The sequence below is a fragment of the Chiloscyllium plagiosum genome, unplaced genomic scaffold, assembly GCF_037043375.1.
Source record: "Chiloscyllium plagiosum isolate Xiang-an unplaced genomic scaffold, Cpla_swu_hap1 HiC_scaffold_9, whole genome shotgun sequence".
In the NCBI taxonomy this organism is placed as follows: Eukaryota; Metazoa; Chordata; class Chondrichthyes; order Orectolobiformes; family Hemiscylliidae; genus Chiloscyllium; species Chiloscyllium plagiosum.
In genome coordinates this window covers 37,180,890-37,201,208 of record NW_028270147.1, presented here as the reverse complement: position 1 = coordinate 37,201,208, position 20,319 = coordinate 37,180,890, and the positions used below count along the sequence as shown (strand labels likewise).

The 20,319-nt window shown below is 41.9% G+C and overlaps 1 protein-coding gene across 2 annotated transcripts in view; it reads right to left on the bottom strand.

The window, feature by feature from the left end:
- b4galt2 (beta-1,4-galactosyltransferase 2) overlaps window positions 1-20,077 on the bottom strand; it is a 550,978-nt gene extending 530,901 nt beyond the window's left edge. The window contains exon 1 of one of the 2 annotated variants that reach the window (XM_043699063.2): window positions 19,695-20,077. The gene's annotated coding sequence lies outside the window, so the exon portion shown is untranslated. Of the gene's footprint in view, window positions 1-18,764; window positions 18,788-19,694 lie in introns of those variants that run through there. The other variant, XM_043699065.2, reaches the window with a different exon arrangement.
- Window positions 20,078-20,319: the final 242 nt, after the last annotated feature.

The following is a 20,319-nucleotide window of genomic DNA, read 5'->3' as shown; positions in this document are numbered from 1 at the left end:
TGCTGCCTGAACTGCTGTGCTTTTCCAGCACCACTCTACTCCAGCTTTAGTACTTGAGGAATCACTAATATACAGTGCTTACTGGCAATCAGCAGTAACCATTTCCACTTCAGACTTTATGATGGAAAGAAGCTCGTTGAGGAAGCAGTCGAAGATGGTTTGTCCTCGGACACTAACACTAGGAAAACTGACACGGCTGAGATGACTCGTCTCCAACAACAACATTCAGCTTAAAATAAACACAGATATTGCTGTGGAAACTCAGCAGGTCTGACAGCATCTGTGGAGAGAGAAACAGAGTTATTGTTTCAGGTCCAGTGACCCTTCTTCAGAATCGTCTTTCTCTGTGTCAGGTACGACTTCAACCAGTGGTGAGGTGTCTGCGGATTCATTTTCACTTCTATATGGCTGGGGTTGCTTGGTGGCTCACTCAGTCAAATGCTTTGATTTGAAGGATAAGGTCACCTCATCTCTAGAATTCAGTTCTTTTGTCTGTGTTTGAAAGAAAGTTGTAATGAGATCAGGAGTTGAGTGACCCTGGCAAAAGGCAAACTGAGCATCAGTAATTGGGTTATTACTGTGCAAGTGCCACTTGATAATGCTGTCAAATGCACTATACATCACTCTGCTAATGATTGAGTGTAGAATGGCGCAGTGATAAGTTGCCTGAGGAGATTTGCCCTACTTTTTTCAGAACAGCACATACCTTGCCATATTTTGGACAGATGCTAATGCTGTAGCTTGGTTAGGGGTAGCTTGGTTAGGGCTGGCTTGACTAGTCCAGCAACATCAGCACTCTACTGTCACTGTTTAGCATGCATGTAGTTCACATTGTTGGTTCATCCAAATTGGTACCTCCTTTTAAGTTTGTCTCGTGATGCTCTTGGAACACCCTGCTGCACTTCTCAGTGAACCATGATTAATCCCCCGACTTGAAGACAATGATAAAATGAGACTACAGATTGTGACTAAATACAATTCTACTGCTAATGGCCCACAGCGACTCACGGATGTCCATTTTTGAGCTGCAAGATCTGTTTAAAGTCAGTCTCATTTTGCAAGGTGATAGTGACACATAACACAATGGACGGTCTGCTCAATGTGGAGCTGGGCCTTGGTCTCCATTTGTGCTGTGCAGTGGTCACTCCTATCCATACTGTCATGGACAGATACATCTGGTCCAGGCAAATTGGTGAACACCAGGTGAAGTAGATTCTGGTTCTCACACCACCTGCCACAAACTTAGCCTGGCAAATATGTCTTTCAAAATAGTTCAGTGGCATTACTGGGCCACCCTTGGCAACAGGCTTGAAATTCCTCATCTAGAAAACATTCTGAATCCTTTCTACTCTCACTGCTTCTTCAAACTGGTATTCAAAACGGAGGAGCATGGGTTTATCATTATAGGGAGGAACAGTCATCAGCAAGAGGTCTCCTTACCCTTGTCTGACTTGATGCCACAAGACTTCATAGGATCAGAGTCAACAATGAGGACTTCAGGGCTAACACCCCTCTAAGTGTCTACCCATTGTGTGATTAGCTCTTGTGGCGCAGTCCTGCCACAGGTTAGGTGATCGGGTCTGCTTGGATCAAAAACAATTGGCTGCAGGGCTTTCTCTGTGCTTAGATCTCTGTGAGTCTATAGAACAGGATAAATCCAGGGATACTGATGATAATGATTGGGAGGTATGATTCAGTGAATATAACCATGTCAGGCTGTTGCTCAAGTAGATTCTAGTACAACTCCCCCATTGTGACACAAGCCTTTAGTAAGGAGGACTCTGCTGGCTTGAACAGGCAGGCTGTTCCTTTGCATTTTCTGTGCTGAGGTGGTCTGGGTGCAGAGTCTGGTTTCACTCTTTTCTGCAGTGGTTTAATGCAACAAATGGATGTACTGAGCCTTTCAAAAGGCAGTTAAGTATCAACTACACAGTTATGGGGCTAGAGTCATGTTTAAGCCAAACCAAGGAAAGACAGCAGATTTCCTTCCCTGAAGGAGGAGTGTGAACCAGGTGGGATTTTACAACAATTGCGCATTTTCATGATCATTGACACTACGACTACCTATTCAAGGTTTATTAATTGGATTTAAATTTACCCAGTTGCTGTGGAGGATGGGGAACTCATTGGCCTCCAGATTACAAGCAAATGCAAAGTGCTGCATTTCCAAAGTAGAGTCATAACAGACTTGAAGCTTTAATTCTGTTCTCCCTCAACAGTCGCTGTCATGTCTGCCGAGTTTCTCCTGTAATTTATATTTCTACATCTGTATTACAATCCATTAACAAGCAGCATTAATGTTACTATTCCCTAGTTTAAAGAAAAGGTTGTTTGCCTGAAACATGGGCTATACAACTGGTTCAGGAAAGTACTTGCAAAGTACTGATATTTCTTGGTGCTATTTATTTCAAAAGTACAATGATTTACAAATACAGAACCAAGATAGCACAGAAGTAGGCAATTCAACCCAGTCAACTCTGCTGGCCATAGATTACAGCACTTAAAATAAACTCCACCGTCTTGCATTCTCCCCACACCCTTGCATATTGTCTCCTTCTTACAATTATCTATTTTATAAAAGATGCACAAATTTCTATCTCAACCACTTTCTATCAAAGTTTGTTTATGAAACGAAATAGCTTGTGGAAACCTGTCAACTTCTAATTAGGCCCTATCTCAATGGAAGTAAATCAAAGAATCATACAATACAGAAGAGGCCGTTCAGTCTGCACCAATAAAGCTATGCTAAACCTACACCAGTCTCACTTTCCAACACCTGGCCCATTGCCTTGAATGTTCTGACATTTCAATTGCTCATCCTTGTACTTTTTAAAAGGTTCTGAGGTTTCATGTTTCAACTGCTATCACAGGCAATGCATTCCAGATTCTCTCAACCTTCTGGTGAAAAACCTTTACTTCACATCCCCCCTCAACCTCCTACCTTTCACCTTAAAAGGTATGCTCCCTTGTTAGTAACTCTTCAAATAAGGGAACTGCTGCTTTCTATCCACCTTGTCCATGTCTCTCATAACCTTCTATATCTCAATCAGGTTCCCTCAGTCTTCTCTGCTCTAAAGAAAACAACCCAAACTTATCCAGCCTCTCTTCAGAGCTAAAATGCTCCAACCCAGGCAACATCCTGGTGAAAACACACACTGGAGATCGCAGTGGATCAGAGAGCATCCATGGAGAGACAACAAGCTCTGATGAAGAGTCATCTAGACTCAAAATGTTAGCTTGCTCTCTCTCCATGGATGCTGTCTGACCCACGGTGATCTCCAGCATTTGCGGTTTTCAATTCAGATTCCAGCATCTGCAATAATTTGCTCCAACATCCTCATGAATCTCCTCTGCAGCCCTCCTAATGCTATTACATACTTCCAACAATGCGGTGACCAGAAATGTACTCAGTACTCCAACTGTGGCCTAACAAAGGTTTTGTAAACCTCTATCCTAACCTCCCTGCTCTTATACTCAACTGATAAAGACAAGTATCCAGTATGTTTTTTTTTATATATTTTTATTAAGAAAAAATAGATTTTTAAATATTACAACAAATACAAAACAATGTAATTCAAAACAGTACAAAAATAGTACAAAACTAAACCCAAATAATAAAAAAATTTCCCAACCCATCCTCCTGTACGAATGTATAAACATATATAGAGAAGTATAAAATTAAAAAAAACCTAAACTAGCTATTTAACTAACTAAATAAATACCTAACAGCAAACAAATAAATAGTAATAACTCAGCCCAGCCAAACAAAACACTCATACATTCATAGTTCCTCCTCCCTGGATATTGGACTCATGAAACACAATCGTTACAGCTATATAAAAGCCCTCGTTAGTATGGCAGATAAATCGGTGTCCAGGTATTTCAAAAAGGGTTGCCATGTCTTGTAAAAATTCTCAGTTTTGTGGTGTACCATATTTGTGAGAAAATCCAGGGGAATATGCTCCATAACAATCTTCCGCCAACCCGACAGGCCTGGGGGGTTTTTCGGATATCCACCCTAGCAAGATATTCTTCCTTGCACAGAATGTAAGAATATTGAAATGTTTTTCCTTATGCGAGTCTGTAGGAAATACAATGGGTAGGCCCAAAAGGATCGAAATAGGATCCTTCTCCACCCCACACCTAAAATCCTCTCCACTGCACATACCACAGCGCTCCAATATGTTTGAAGCCTGTCATAAGACCAAAGACAGTGGGTAAGAGTACCCGTACAGACCTTGCACTTAGGGCATGCTAAAGATACCCCTGGTTTAAATTTTGACGAATGGTCTGGGGCTAAGTGGACCCTGTGGAGAATCTTCAACTGTAAAGCATGGGTCCTATTGCAAATTGATATCTTCCTTGCATTCTCCCAAATATCCTCCCAAGGCTCTGAAGAAACTTCAACATCCAGCTCTCTTTCCCACATTTTGCAGAGTCGATCAGACTCATCTGAGGTGGCACCTCCCCAATTGGTGATATAGAGTACTGACAGAGAGTGTACTCTTAGCCCTTAGTACCCCTCTTTTTATGTCAGATTTGTAGGGATCAGTCAAAAGTGTGGTCTTTTTTTGAATAAAATCCCTAGCTTGAAATAAACGAAAGAGGTCTCTATTAGGTAACTCGTACTTCCGTACTAACTGATCGAAGGACATCATTACATCTCCCTCAATAAATCACCCATGCAAGATATACCCCTAGCTACCCAATGTTTAAATCCTGAATCTATCATACCTGGTTGAAAACTCAGCATACCCACTAAAGGTGTAAACAAAGATGTTTTGACAATATTACCTTCCCTCTGCCGAATTGCCCTCCATGCTTTAACAGTATTGATGACTATTGGGTTATGGCAATATTCCCTAACTGTCCTCACCTTTTCCAAAAACAGCAAACTGGTAAGGGGGCACCTTGCCTAGGAGATTTCGATATCTAGCCACACTGAAAGAGGGTCCCCACAAACCCAATCACTTACGTAGGTCAAGAGCGAGCTTAACTGGTAATTTTTAATGTCCGGAAGGTCTACTCCCCCCAATCTGTGAGGCAACTGCAGTTTGGCTAATTTAATGAGGGGCCGTTTACGGTGCCAGATAAAGGAGCTGAACCAACTGTTCAGTCTCCTGAGTGTTTGTTTATTGATAATCAGGGGGAGCATCCGTATAAGGGTATAGCAAACGAGGGAGAACATTCATCTTAATAAGTGTTATCCGACCCAACCATGAGACTGGAAGTGCCTCCCATCTTTGGAGATCTTGTTCAATTTTTTCAAATAATTGAGTAAAATTGGCTTTGAACAGCCAATCCAGAACTGGAGTAATGAATATGCTCAAATACACAAAACCCCCCTGTGACCACCTAAATGGGAATCTATAGTCACTCTCAAGAGCCAACTCTTTCGTAAGACCACCCATAGGCATAGCCTCTGATTTAGCAAAATTAATCTTATACCCTGAAAAAGCGCCAAACGCGTGAATGCATTATATCAGGCAAGGCACTGAGATTGCTGGATTTGTCAAGAAAATTAGAACATCATCTGCATCCAGCGAGATCTTACGTAATTTTGACCCCACTTCTGGAGCTGATATATTGAGATCCCCATGATTGGCCTCTGCCAACGGTTCAATCACCAACGTAAAAAGTAATGGTGAAAGGGGACAGCCCTGCCAGCTGCCCCTAGAAATATTAAAATTGCTTGATCGTACCCCGTTGGTAATGACTGCAGCGAGAGGTACACTGTAGAGAACCTTTACCCAGCTTATGGGAACTTCGCCCAGACCAAACCGGTCTAGAGTATAGAAAAGGTACGGCCACTCAACTCGGTCAAATGCCTTCTCTGCATCTAAAGAAATCACCAATCCCTGTATTGACTGCTGTTGGCATACTTGAATTACGTTAAGAAGCCTCCTAACGTTATTGGAGGATCTCCGACCCTTTATGAAGCCGTCTGATCCTCTTTAATAATAGAGGGTAACACAGTCTCCAGCCTTAACGCAAGAACCTTAGAGAGAATCTTAAAGTCCACATTTAAAAGCAAGATGGGCCTGTATGAAGCACAGTCTTCTGGATCCTTCCCTTTTTTAAGGATAAGTGAAATATTGGCCTCTCTCAGAGATGGTGGGAGACAAACATGACTGTATGAATCATTAAACATATTCAGCATCGGGCCTGAAGGTATACTTATAGATTTCACTGGGAAGTCCATCAGGACCGGATGCCTTTCCACTCTGAAGCTGCCTCACAGCTTCCTGCCCTTCTTGCTCTGATAATGGGGCATTGAGAAAGGACTGTTGTTCGGGAGTCACACCCGGGCGCTTCAGATCTCTAAAAATGGTTTCCATTTTGGCCTGCCCCTCCTCACAATTCTCAGACTGATATAACTTAGAGTAGAATCTCTGGAACGTCACATTAATCTGTTTAGAATCACATGTTAGGTTCCCAGACCCTTCCCTAATCGCTGTAATGGTTTGTCGGGCACTTCTCTTTCTGGCAAGATATGTTAAGTATTTGCCTGACTTGTCACCATGCTCATATAACCTTTGATTTGCAAAAGTCAGCTCCTTCTTTGCCATCTGAGTGAGCACAGAATTTAGTGCAGACCGCAGTGCCATAATCCTCTGTAGTTTGACCAACGAGGGTCTGTCAAAATAGGCCTTCTCGGCTGCCTTCAACCGTGCTTCAAGGAGACTCACCCTTCTGCCGCTTCCTACTTGTGGAATATGAAATAACTAACCCTCTGGCATAAGCTTTGGCAGTTTCCCAGAGAACACATGAGCTATCAACCGAGCCTATGTTGATGTCTAGGAATGTCCGAAATTCCCTAGAGAAATACTCCACAAACTTGCTGTCCATGAGAATAAAGGGGTCCATTCGCCAGTATCTTGAATCCACTGTAACATGCTTAATCTTAACCATGAGGTACACTGCAGCATGATCAGAGATGGCAATATTACCAATCGTACAGGATGCCACAAGATCCAGGGTTACCGCAGGGGTCAGAAGAAAAATCAATACTCGTGTGACATCTGTGCGGATTGGAGAAAAACGTGAAATCCCTACCTGTAGGGTGGAGACACCTCCAGACGTCCACCAATCCTAATTCCCCACACAGACCCAATAACTGTTTAGTTTGCGCTGAGGGTATCGAGGGACCTTTAGGCAACCTGTCTACTGTGGGGTCCATGAGGCAGTTAAAAATTCCCCCTATAATGATGTGCCGAGACTTGAGACTTATCAATTTAGAAAAAGCATTTACCAAGAATTTAAGAGGATGAGCTGGGGGACAATAAACATTTAAAATGCATATTCTTCCCCATTTATCAAGGCTTTGAGAATTACAAACCTCCCGTATGTGTCTCTAACACATTCCAACAATTTAAATGAGAGATTTTTCCTTACCAATATAGCCACTCCCCTACTTCTGGTATTAAATGATGAAAAATTAACTCGGTCAAAACCATTCTGCTGTAATTTCAGATGCTCCTTGTCATCCAAATGTGTCTCCTGTAACAAAGCAATATCCACCTTCTCCTTTCTAAGACTCAAGAGTACCTTCTTCCTCTTTATTGGTGAGTGACTTCCCTTGATATTCCAGGTACACCATTTAATCAAATCATTAGTCATAATCTTCTGCAATTACATTTAAATTCCAGAGAGGAGGAACCCGAACCACAAATTGCTGAGCCTTAGTGTCGCATGGTCCACCAAACACAAAAAATACATAAACTAAAACCACTACATTTAACAAACATACAAAATTATTAGAAATAAAAAACAACAAAAACCAGAAAACAAACCAACATATAAAGCGCCAATAGCGCTGAGTAGGGGAACTCACCCCCTGCCTGGAAGGGACAACTACCCGTCCCGAACTGTCCATAAATAGGCATCTAACCATCTCAACCACCTTCACTTCTCCCAGCTAGAGCCGCATCGCAAGCACAAGCTAAAAAGAATAAACACCCCATAGAATATCAATAGGAATTTTAAAAAATTATATAAGAAAAAAGGAATAAATACCCCACCCATCCTTTGGTATGTCCTAATTTAGAAATTTAAAATGTACATCTTAACCACCGCCAGACATAGTTTGAACCAAATTATTATCAATACAGGAAAATAAAGGGGAAAAACAAAGCTCCAACCGGATTTCCTCCATTTCTTTTACAGAATGATAAACACATACCCAGGCAACAATATTTATACATATTACAATTGTTTAAATTAGGTTAGTTTGTCCACAAAGTCTCTTGCCTTCTCCGATGTGTCAAAGAGATGCATGGATTCATCTAAGGTGATCCGAAGCACTGCCGGATATCTCAGGGAGTACTGAATCCCAAGCTCCTTCAATCTTCTCTTGACACCATCATACGATTATCGTTTCTGGATCACCGCCACTGAAAAGTCCTGAAAAAACATGGTCTTAGACCCCTCGTAAATTAGGGCCTTTGGATCCTTCCCCTGGAGTCTGGAAGCCTCCATGACTCTCTCCTTATCCTGGTAATGATGGAACCGCACCAGGAAAGGACGAGGGCATTCACCCAGACCCAACCTCCGTGCTGCGACCCAGTGAGCCCTCTCTATCTTCAATCCTCTCATGCCAGCCTCCAAGTCAAGGAATTTTGGAAGCCAATCTTCAACAAATTCCGCAGGCCGCTCACCTTCCTTACCCTCAGGCAGACCGATGATCTGAATGTTTTTTCTCCTGCCCGTTTTCAAGATCATCCACTTGGTCATGCAAATTACGAACCTGCGTCTTCAGGGCTTGGATCTCTTCCTTGAATGAACTGGCATCAGCTTCCACCACTGTGACCCTGTGCTCCACCTCATCCGTCCTCTTCTCCAGGTCCCCCAACTGCTGCTCATGTTTCTGTAGCATGAGAGAGACTGGAGCCAGCTTCTCTTCGATCTGTTTCTCCAACATCTTGCGAGATTTCGAGAGCTGGTTCACCAGGTCCTGGAGAGTAATCGGCTCCGAGGCTGCTGCAGGCTGAGCTGCAGGCCCGGCCTCAGATGCTCCTCCTCCCTTTTTAGGCATTTCTGGACAGCTGAAAATACAGGTAAGTCAATTTTTAAATGTTTCTTGGGGCTCCACAATCTTTCCAACGCCCCAAGAAATCCTGATGACCTGGGTTGGGTGGGTTAAAGGACCATCCTGCTCCTGCTGCGATGCGAAGCTCTGCAGTGTGATCTTCTCAGATCGCCGCCATCTTAGATCCCCCAGTATGTGTTCTTAAGTAGCTTATTAACCTGCCCTGCTACCTTCAGGGATATATGGTCAAACACCTTAAGATCCCTCCTAAGTGTTTTGTAATATTCCGCCATTCATCGAGTACTTCCTTGTTTTGTTTGTTCTTCTGTAGAGTATAACTTCATTCTTATCAAGGTTAAATTCCATCTGCCACTGATCTGTCCACCTAATCAACAAGTCTATATTCTCCTGTAACCAAAGACCTTCTTTCTCACTCTGTCAACTACCTGGTCAATCTTTCTGTCATCTACAAAATTACTTATCATCCCTTCTGCTCCCCCACATCCTCATCTATATCACAAACAATAAAGTACCCAGCACTGATCCCTGTGGTAAGACACTGGCCTCCAGTGGCCTTCTACCACCACTCTCTGTTACATACCACTAAGCCAATTTTGGATCTAACTTGCCAAGTTATCGTGAGACCCGTGAACCTTCCTGATCACTCTCCCATGTGGGATATTGTCAAAAGCTTGCTGAGATCCATATTAGCCACATCAACTGCACTACCTCATCTGCATACCTGACCACCCCTTCGAAGAATCCGACCAAATTTGTAAGGTATGACCTTCCTCTGAAGCTATGCTGATTATCCTTGATGAAACCTTGCCTTTCTAGGTGGAGATTAGTTTTTCCTTCCAAAATTTTCTCCAATAGTTTCCATATCACGGATGTCAGTCTCAGTGGTGCATAATTCCCTGGCTTATCTCTACCACCTTTCTTGAAAAGTGGAACCACATTAGCTGTCCACCTGTCCTCTGGCACTTCCGGTTGCCAAAGGGGTGGTGAAAGTTTGGGTTAGAGCTCCTGTAATTTCCTCTCTCATCCCCCACAGCAGTCTGGGGTAAAATTCATCTGGATTTGGAGTTTAGCTCATATTTAAGCTTGCCAAAACTTCTAATACTCACTCACTTCCTACGTAAAACTGCTCAAGAACCTCTCGGTCCTTCCAGACAAATTCCGTTCCTTTATCTTCCAGCTTCCAAGCGAAGACAGATGTGAAGTACTCAATTAACATTCTACCAATATCCTCTTTGGCCCTAATGTGCCAATTATTTCCTAGTTATCCTCTTTTCTGTTATACCAATAGAATACCTCCCCAAACATACCTGCCATGTTTTCTCATGCCCCTTCTTGGTTTTAATTGCTTTCTTAAAGTTTCCTTCTGCACTTTCTATACCCCACTCTGTTGATTTCCTCCCTTTTTAACCTGTTAAAAGCCTTTCCTTTCTATCTATCCTGTCCAGAATATTTCTAGACCTTCAGAGTTCTTTGGGCTTGTTGCTCCTACATTTCACCTGAGATGAAATGTGTTGGGCCTGTACTATCCCAGATCCCTTTTTGAATGCCCATCCGCACACCACCCCCCCTCGCCCCAAAATTCTGTTGCAGATTTACTCACAAGCAGTTGTTCCCAGTTTACTTTGGGCAGTTCCTGCCTTATTTTAATAAAATCTACCTGCCCCCAATCCAAAATCCTTTTTGCAGATTGTTTAAGTTTGTTATGAAAATGGAAAGAGGCAAACGGTGTTGAGGCTGCTATCACAAAAGCGCTCTCCCACTGAAGAACTCAGGCTGTCCAGTCTGATCTTCAATTTAATCATTGCTACTTTACAACAATTCAGAGTACTTTCAATAATATCCTTGCATTCACCATTTACTGACATTCCCAATGTGCCCTTCAGCAAAAGGAAGAATACATCCCTTATTCTGAGGCAAGATGCAATATTTTTTGATTTTCCCCTCAAAAAATAAAGGAGACTGAATCTAGGATTTTATTTCAAGCAGATGAAGAGTTTATATCAGTGTATTACAACATCTTTTAATCTTGTGAATACCTAACAAGGAAACATAACACATTAGAAAGGCAACAGCTATTGCCCAAGAGCCAACATGTGGAAACAGCAGCAGCTGTCATTAAACCTGTTGGTTAGAAGAAAAATGATTGTCGATCCCATAAATTATGGCGACAGTAGCAAGTATTTGATGAAAATGGAAGATTGCTCATCTGCTTCCTTGTAATAGCCTGTTGTATTATGGATGGTATATAATTGCAAATAGCTGTTGTTGAAATCACTTCTTGTAAGCCACTTCTTTGTGAGAATACTGAGTTAAATCTTATGATTTTTGGCTAAGTCTGCTGCATTGATCTTTTTGGAGGATTGTTCACCACGAAGCCTCATAAGTTTTGTCGCCATATCTTATTAAGCTCACCTCATTAACTAAATTACCCTGCCTCTATGTTATCCATCATGTCAGATTCCATCCTAATCTTACCAGGCACTGTAACCAGAACAACGCGCCTCCCAGCAGATATCTGCCAAAGTAAGGACAGCCCTTCTACCTGCGCCCTTCTGAAAAGTCTCTGTACACCAGGTCCACATTTGGCAATTTGGTGCTGTTCCTCAAAGCAATCTAATAGCACAGCAACCACAAAGTGATACCGTTCATGGCACATGGCAGACATTCCCACACAAATACAACCTCATTCTCTCATCCTAGTCACTGTTTGTCCACTAGGTAACACAGTCCTTTGCTATATCCAGTCTAAACACTCTCTCTAGATCACAATTAGACACCCACAATTTGTCATTAACCAGTGAGGGACTATCACATACAAGCAGACAATTCCAAATATGAGCTTTTACTTACAGCCAGCAATGGTGAACACAAGGAAAAATGAGTAGAGGCTACAGTTTTCCTCACGATGCAACCCAAATACTGGCATGAGACCAAACGACTATTCCACTACAGTCTGCTGCACCCAGTTCTCATCTACTGGAATCAGGAGTCAGCCATGTTCTGTCTGAATTTGACCTGCACAGTTGAGCACTGTCATGCAAAAGGACAATGTCATTCTCCTCAGTGTCCTACTGACCCTACAAGGCTCCACTTGTGACCTCCTCAAAATGATCAACACACAGAACCCCAGAACTAAATTCTGACCAACTTCAAAGAGATCCCTGACCTCTGTTGACGCAGCTCTCCAACTGATGATATGCGACTCCCCTGACTGCTGGTGCTGACCCTATGGGACAGACCATTGCACATTCCCTGGGATGTAGTCAGACAAATCCCCTGACCCCGAGTGCTCCAAGCAGATGTCTGACCACAACTAAGCACGCGGACTGTGCTGCCAACCGACTGTAGCACAAATATCCCCCATTCACCCCAACTGCGGTCTGAGGGCCAGCCTCCACCCAGTTTTTGCCCAAAACGCCGATTTTCCTGCTCCTCGGATACTGCCTGACCTGCTGTGCTTTTCCAGCACCACTCTAATCTTAATTCTGATCTCCAGCATCTGCAGTCCTCACTTTCACCCAGTTTCTGACAGGACCATTTGGTTGAGTACACATGCAGTTTGTTTTCCATGTAGGCAGTTGGCATATGCTGTAGGTGTTTAATTGACTTCTCAGTGTGCCATTCAATGACAAACATCATTGCACCCACCACAAAAATATGACAAGCAGCCTGTCTGTGCGTCTGCACAAAACAAAAGCACATCAAAATGGCGGCGCTGATAGCTTTTAGTTCTGGTTCAAGTGAAATGCATTAACAATCATGGCACATCAAGGTCATAGATAGTTGCCAAGTGAGCAGGGTTGAGGAGGAGCCTGGTCCAACCTGTAATCTGGGTGTCTCTCCCTGTGTGCTATACATCCTTACAGCAGCCTTTCACTGCCAGTTGGCGGTGCACCACTTCGTGCATGTACATTCTTCCTAAGTGACAGGTGGATCAGAGAGATGCAAAGATGGTATTAAAGGTTGCCAAATGTTGAATGCCAAACTCCATGGATGGAAGTTTGATGCCTGTGGATTGTGCCCGGAGATGTTGTTTGGTGCTGAGAAACCTGGAGGCTAGTCTAAAGTTGCTAAATACCCGCTCAGATTTCCATATCAAGAATTCTTGACATCGAGCTTGCTCAGCACAAGAGCATGATAAGAAACCGAATGTTAATGAGGTAAGTTGTAGCATTAATAAATAATGAGTTTCACAAACTATATTCCACATTAACTGGCATCTCATCACTGCTTTGAGACAAATTTGCTTTGCCATTTGGCAGATGTATAAATGATGCAGTACGTTGCTCCCAATATTGAGATAGGCTTCATGGGATTTCTCACATGATGCTGCAACAAATCTCATCACAGTCCACGTCTCTCAGGCCCCTATAAAATTCTATCCAATACTTCGCCATGACTCAGTGTCAGATTTTATTTGATTGTACACTATACAATGCCTTGAAAAAATTACCATATTTAAAGGGGTTATAAAATGAAAGTTTTGTACACAATATAGAAAAATTTAATCCTATTACCCTTTTAGTTCCCTGTCACTCATCAAAAGAACAGTAAAAATGGAAACAGCAGCACTGCAACATGTAAATTTCTCATCATCAATAACCAGCAAAGCAATATAAAGGTGAAGTTCTCCAGATCTCAACATTTCCTTGACCTAGGTAGGATTACAAAGGCTGAATACCACAGGAGAAACGAGACTTACTGCCTTTTAACACCAAGGCAGCACTGAACCAAGTACGGCACTATAAAGCCCAAATGAAAACTGCTGTCAATCAAGCAAATCCTCCAAAGGCTTGATTCATGCCTAGCACAAAGGAACACCCTTGTGATTGGCAGAGACAAGTCAACACAAGCCCAAGAAAATGCTCAAAATCACTTTAAACAGGGTCCAGCTACTTCACTGACCTTACATCTGTTAAAATCAGAAATGGGGTTGCTTGCTGATGATCCAGTGGTAATCAGTTTTATTCACCATCATCAGAGCTAGCACACAGCAGGACCTCAATAACATCTACTATTTGGGCAAATAAATGAAAAGCGCATGCTACATAAATGGTAAGTAATGCAAGCCAGTTATCACCCTGTCCCTGACTATCTCTGACACCTGTGTATTCTGCTCACTATCCACTCCATTGATTACCAGCACTCTATGTCCTCCAGTTTGCAGGAAGCTCTATTGCATTTTATCAAGGTTACTATGAGAGCACATCATTTCACGTGACTTATAGCACGAAAACAGAACAGAAACTGCAATGGTCTGTGAACACCCTCACTTCCAAATTCCCATTCAAGTCATGCAATACACTGGATGAGTAATATATCACTGCTCCTTTATTGTTTTTGGATCAACCTCCTACGTCACACCATTGTAAGAGCACCAAAGACATCAGGTGTACACTGATTTGAGTCTACCAGTATTGGGCAATAATTGCACCATTCCTAACTCCACAGCCTATAAATATTTCTAATGCAGTTGTCACTTTAATTAAATATAATGTAGTGACAAAAATCTTTCAAAACATTTTTGAGCTTAACAGTTTTTATACATTAATAACCACAAGCATTGACTTATATTAACAGAAATATATTAATTATGGGGACTATCTAATGTGGTGGTTAGGGTACAATACTTCAAAGTGACCAACACTATTTTAAACCCATTTTCCTGGGCTCAACCTGGCAAGGAATTTGGGGCCTGTTTCCTCTAGTAGTAGAAGATCCAATTCAAGTCTTGAAGTGCCAAAGGGTTTCCCTCGAAACGCGCTAGATTTCAAAATACTCAGAAGAATAATAATCTGTATCTGTTCCATTTAAACAAAACCCTCTCAATGATCATACGACAAGGTCATATGAAAATAGGAACATCAATATGTAATTTGGCCTATCTGCCTGTTCCACTACTGAAGAGGTGAATAAGATTATGGCCAATGTAATTTTTGCCTTAACTCCACCTTCCTGCCTACCCCCATAATCCTCAAATGTTCCTTTTCAATCAAAAATCTGTGAAACTCAGTTCTTCAACATATTCAATGACCCAGGCTCCACTGTTTGCTGGTGAAGAGAATTCCAACAGGCTAAAGATCCTCAGAAGAAATTCTCCCTCATTTCCATCTTAAAAGAAAGACCTTTTATTTTTAAGCCATTTAACCTAGTTCTAGAATCCTCTGCACATTATCTCAACATTATCTCAACATCTACAACATCAAGATGCCTTGGAGTCAAAAATGGTTTAATAAGATCACTTCTCATTCATCTATACTCCTGAGGAGAGGCTCAATCTACCCATAAAAACTCTTGACCATATTCCCCATTCTCTCTGAAAGCACACTAACCCCAATATCCTCAACTTTCTTGGAGGAGAGGAAACACAAAAGATTTGGTAGAGATAAACAAGATTTTGACAGGTTTACACAAGGTAGAGAAAGAGAAAGCCGTTTCCCCATTAGCTATGACACAAGAACAAAATGTCACAGATTTAAAAGTTTTGGACAAGAAGTCGAAGGGGAGGGATCAGAAGAAGAGCTTTTCTTTACACAACAATGGGACCATCCTGGAATTTACCATCTGCAAGACTGGCAACAATGCAGCAAAGATGCAGCGCTCTGAAAACTAGAACCTTCAAATAAACCTGCTGCACTATAACCGGATGTTGTGTGATTTGTAACTTTCTCCACCCCAGTCCACCACCAGCACCTCCACATCATGACTAACAATGGAATAGTCAATGATTTCAAATGAAATTGGATGGATACTGGAGATCAGGGCTAAAAAGATAAAGCTTAGGAACAGGCCATAGTGGACTGCTCTCCAGTGAACTAGCAATGGGTTCAATCATCACCTGTGTGCTGTATTAACCTCATGGCCTTGTTGAAACTCCCATCCCAGTGTCCAAGATCCCAGACTCCCTCTACAGCAAATCTTGATTCTCGGACTTTTCTCGGTGTTATTATAAATGTTCTCTTGGGAATACACAAAGGACAACTCTCCTTGTCCCCCCAGATCTTGAGTTTCTAGCTTGGACTGTAGCTTAACCATGGGGACTAATCTCAGAACTGTCAGATACTACAGCACTGTACATGCTGACAAGTCAGTGGTTGTGATAACACTAGCAACCATGTTATAAAGCTCAACTTAGTACAAACAACATAGTAGATCTGCCCAACTCAAATAATACTGGCAAAGTCACAAAGTTACCAGTACATAAATAATGTGGCAGCAGTCACAAAATGTACACAAAACAATAGACCAGTACATTTGAAAGTGATATTCAAATATTAGAAATTCTGGGTAAAACTACCCGACTTTCTTCTGCTTTACTCCTACTTGATTAAACCCATGGATGTCTTTCTGTCCATCCAGCTAATTCTGAACATAATGATAAATTAAACAAAGAACTGCACATATTGGAAATCTCAATCAAAAACTGAAATTGCTGGAGAAACTCAGCAGCTCTGGCAGCATCTGTGGAAACTAAGCTGAGTTAACATTTTGGGACCAATGATTTTCTTCAGAACTGTTCTGAAGAGTTGCCTCTGGATCCGAAACATTAATGCTGCTTATTTTCCACAGATGCTGTCAGATCTGAGTTTCTCCAGCAATTTCTCATTCTGAACCTACTTTGTGATGCCCACATTTCAAAGGATGTTACCTTCCTCTTATCCATTTTCTATGGAGTCCAATTCTCACGTCCATGGAGAGTTGCAATACCCTACACTGGTAACTGGGCTAGATGCTCGCTGTGCTTTGTGTTGAAGCTTTATAACTTCAAGAGTTGAAGTTCAGGAATCAAAATGGGTTGCTAAGTACAATTGAAGGGAGAAAAACAGTCAAGTACAGGCATATGAAGCAAACACCTGACAGCTTTCTACTGTCAATGACTGAAGGAGAAATTCAGAGTATAAACAGAAGGAAGAAAAATTGAACAGCTGGAAAACATTAAGACACTGACTGAGGGAGGTTTGAAGAAAATCAAAGAATATGCAAATGACCCCAATATGGTGAAAACAAGCAAACTTTTACTTCCTGTCTTAAGTTCTTCTCTCTCAAAAGGAATTGAAAGGTGTGCGGTAGTATTGTTGGAATTGCATGCTATTGTTTTCTGTTGCACTTCATTTAAAACAGGTTTGTTATATTCTTTAGTCAAAAATTGCTTCGTTAATTAGAACTATGACTTCAGTTATCTCATGTGTCCAATTAAGGACCTTCTGACAGTTTGTCTTTTCTTCAACTTTGTAAGGCAATTATAATGGTTGGGTGGATTGAAGCTGATCACTTATAACAGTGACTTTATTGTGGGAAAGATAAGCTACACACCGAATTAAATGGGTACTCCCTCTCCTAGGAGAAAGTGAGGACTGCAGATGCTGGAGATCAGAGCTGAAAACTGTGTTGCTGGAAAAGCGCAGCAGGTCAGGAGAATCGACGTTTCGGGCATAAGCCCTTCTTCAGGAATGAGGTAAGTGTGTCCAGCAGGCTAAGAAAAAAGGTAGGGAGGAGGGGCTTGGGGGAGGGGCGTTGGAAATGCGATAGGTGGAAGGAAGTCAAGGTGAGGGTGATAGGCCAGAGTGGGGTGGGGGCGGAGAAATCAGGAAGAAGATTGCAGGTTAGGAAGGCGGTGCTGAGTTCGAGGGATTTGACTGAGACAAGGTGGGGGGAGGGGAAATTAGGAAACTGGAGAAATCTGAGTTCATCCCTTATGGTTGGGGGGTTCCTAGGCGGAAGATGAGGCGCTCTTCCTCCAACAGTCGTGTTGCTATGGTCTGGCGATGGAGGAGTCCAAGGACCTGCATGTCCTTGGTGGAGTGGGAGGGGGAGTTGACGTGTTGAGCCACGGGGTGGTTGGGTTGGTTGGTTGACCTCCTTCCACCTATCGCATTTCCAACGCCCCTCCCCCAAGTCCCTCCTCCCTACCTTTTATCTTAGGCTGCTGGACACACTTTCCTCATTCCTGAAGAAGGGCTTATGCCCGAAACGTCAATTCTCCTGCTCCTTGGATGCTGCCTGACCTACTCCCTCTCCTAGGATCAACAAGCCTTCAATTAAGCAGCTTGTTGTATTCAACGAAGCTACTATCGAAGTGTCTGAGATTGCAGTTAATGGAGGACACCACTACACTTGACCTTTTCCCCCCCGAGTTCCAGAACTAACTTGAAAACCCGTGTAAAGAATAAGTTGTACACTGCTAAATTGATGGTGAGAACTGCAGATTGAGAAATAAGAATGAAAATAGAGATGAACTCCAGAAAGCACTGAGTTACCATCCAGATCATTCACCTCTCAAAGAAAAGGAGAGCTTTAAAAACCTAGCTGTTTAATGCGAGAAGTCCAAGACCATTATGATGCTTTGAGACAATTTTCTTATCGCGGCATTTTTTAAAGCACTATTTTATCTCAAGAGCGCAGCTTCACATGGGACAATACAACTGCTCGATATATATCATAGATCTCACTAAAAGTAAATAAACCACAGCAAAAACAAAGAAACTCATGCCCCATCAGTTCTCAGGCTAACCATTAGATGGTGTAGCACAACAGAGTTAGGGTGAATGAGGTAGCAGGGTAGCAAGAGAACAAAATAACACCAACCGCTCGGACTCACTTGAACGGGACTGAAATGGCTCTAACAAAGACTCACAACTGTTGAGAGATTTGTGACTTATCCAAGTGTGCAGCCTGGGGAAGGAAAGAAGGAAAACTATTTTGTCATTTACCTTACCTTTCTCTCACCCTTGCCCCATTACTCTTCTTAAACCTGAAAAGCATCACGTATACTTTCCACCTCTAACATGACAAAAGGAAAGATTTGATAGTTGCTATGGAAGCCAACGTGGCGACTGAGTTAATAAGTAAAAACAAAACACTGGCTCGCGGCACAAGCAAGTCTGCAAATTATTGTAACGCCAGCACAGGCATTTGACATGGTCTGATAAATTTATCAATGAGAATTTTGAAATAGTATACATTATCAGTACGTCATGCAAATGCAGAATGCATCCAAGATCAACTGAAACCTAAGATGTAAGTAGAACTTGTAGCTAAAGGCAACAAATTAAATAAATCAATTTGCATCCTTAAGCATACATGACATACTTTACAGACAAAAACGTAAGAAGGGCAGCCAATGATACTTTTCATTTTAAAACGCTAAAAGGTAAAATAATATATTTTAAATGTGAGAAATATAGAGAAAATGTTGTAAAAAAAATTGATGTCTAACATACTAGGAAATTATTGGCCACGGATATGGAGTTAAACATTAATTGTACTGGTGCAAATCATAATCAGAAATAATAAAATTGGCGACAGCAAATTAACTGAAATGGATGGAGTATTGCAAAAACATAAATAAAATAGTTAATTGATTGCAACAATTTTTGCAGCCTAAAAACAGATGAACAAATACACCACTGAATCGGAACTGACACCTGAAGCCGACTTGATGGAAATTGAGCAGCGTTTAACAGGATCAATGCTGTCTAAATAGTATGGCGAGAGAACCCGGTATTAACTCGTCAGGTCCTTAGAAATCCGAGAACCGGGGAGGAAGAAAGGAATCCTAAAGGCTTTCATTAATTTTAAATAAATTAAATAAATCGCATCTGCGTATATTTCTGGACTAACATACATCTTAAAATATTAAACTCACCTGTTTTCCCACTGCAAAATGTAGCACCGATACATCTCCTACTAGGAATAAATCTTTGTTTGTCTTTACCTCTCCGTTGATCAAAACGAGCGAGATAGAAATTGCAGCGTGCAAAAAAAAATTCACCCAATGCAATCATCCGCCGCTAGAAAAGGCACTCAAAGACACAAGACATTTAGAAATGAGAGGGGGAGGGGACAATATGGACAAAAGCATGAAAATAAAATCTTACACATTCTATATTTAAAAAAAGAAAATCTTTGTAATAGTCCCCTACATGCTGCGGCCGAGCAAAGGGGCCACAAAGAACTGTCCAGCGGGAGGAGGACAGATTGTATCAATGCGGAGTAGAAACCTGGCTTCACTCCCAGCGGTTAGTTACAATGTTACCATTTGCCTTGGAACCGCTACATAACTATTCTAAAAAAAAGGTACGGAATCCTGCAAGGATCAAATTCAAATCTGCCACCAGAGGGTGCAATGTGTGAAGGGGTTGAGGAAGAAAGATTAATTCCACTTAACCCTTTGTCTACTCTGGTTCAGCTTCACCTGCTTGTGAATTCTTTCAATAGGAGTGAAAGTAAGCACAAGCACGGTAAGTAAATCCTAAAAAATAAATAACAGA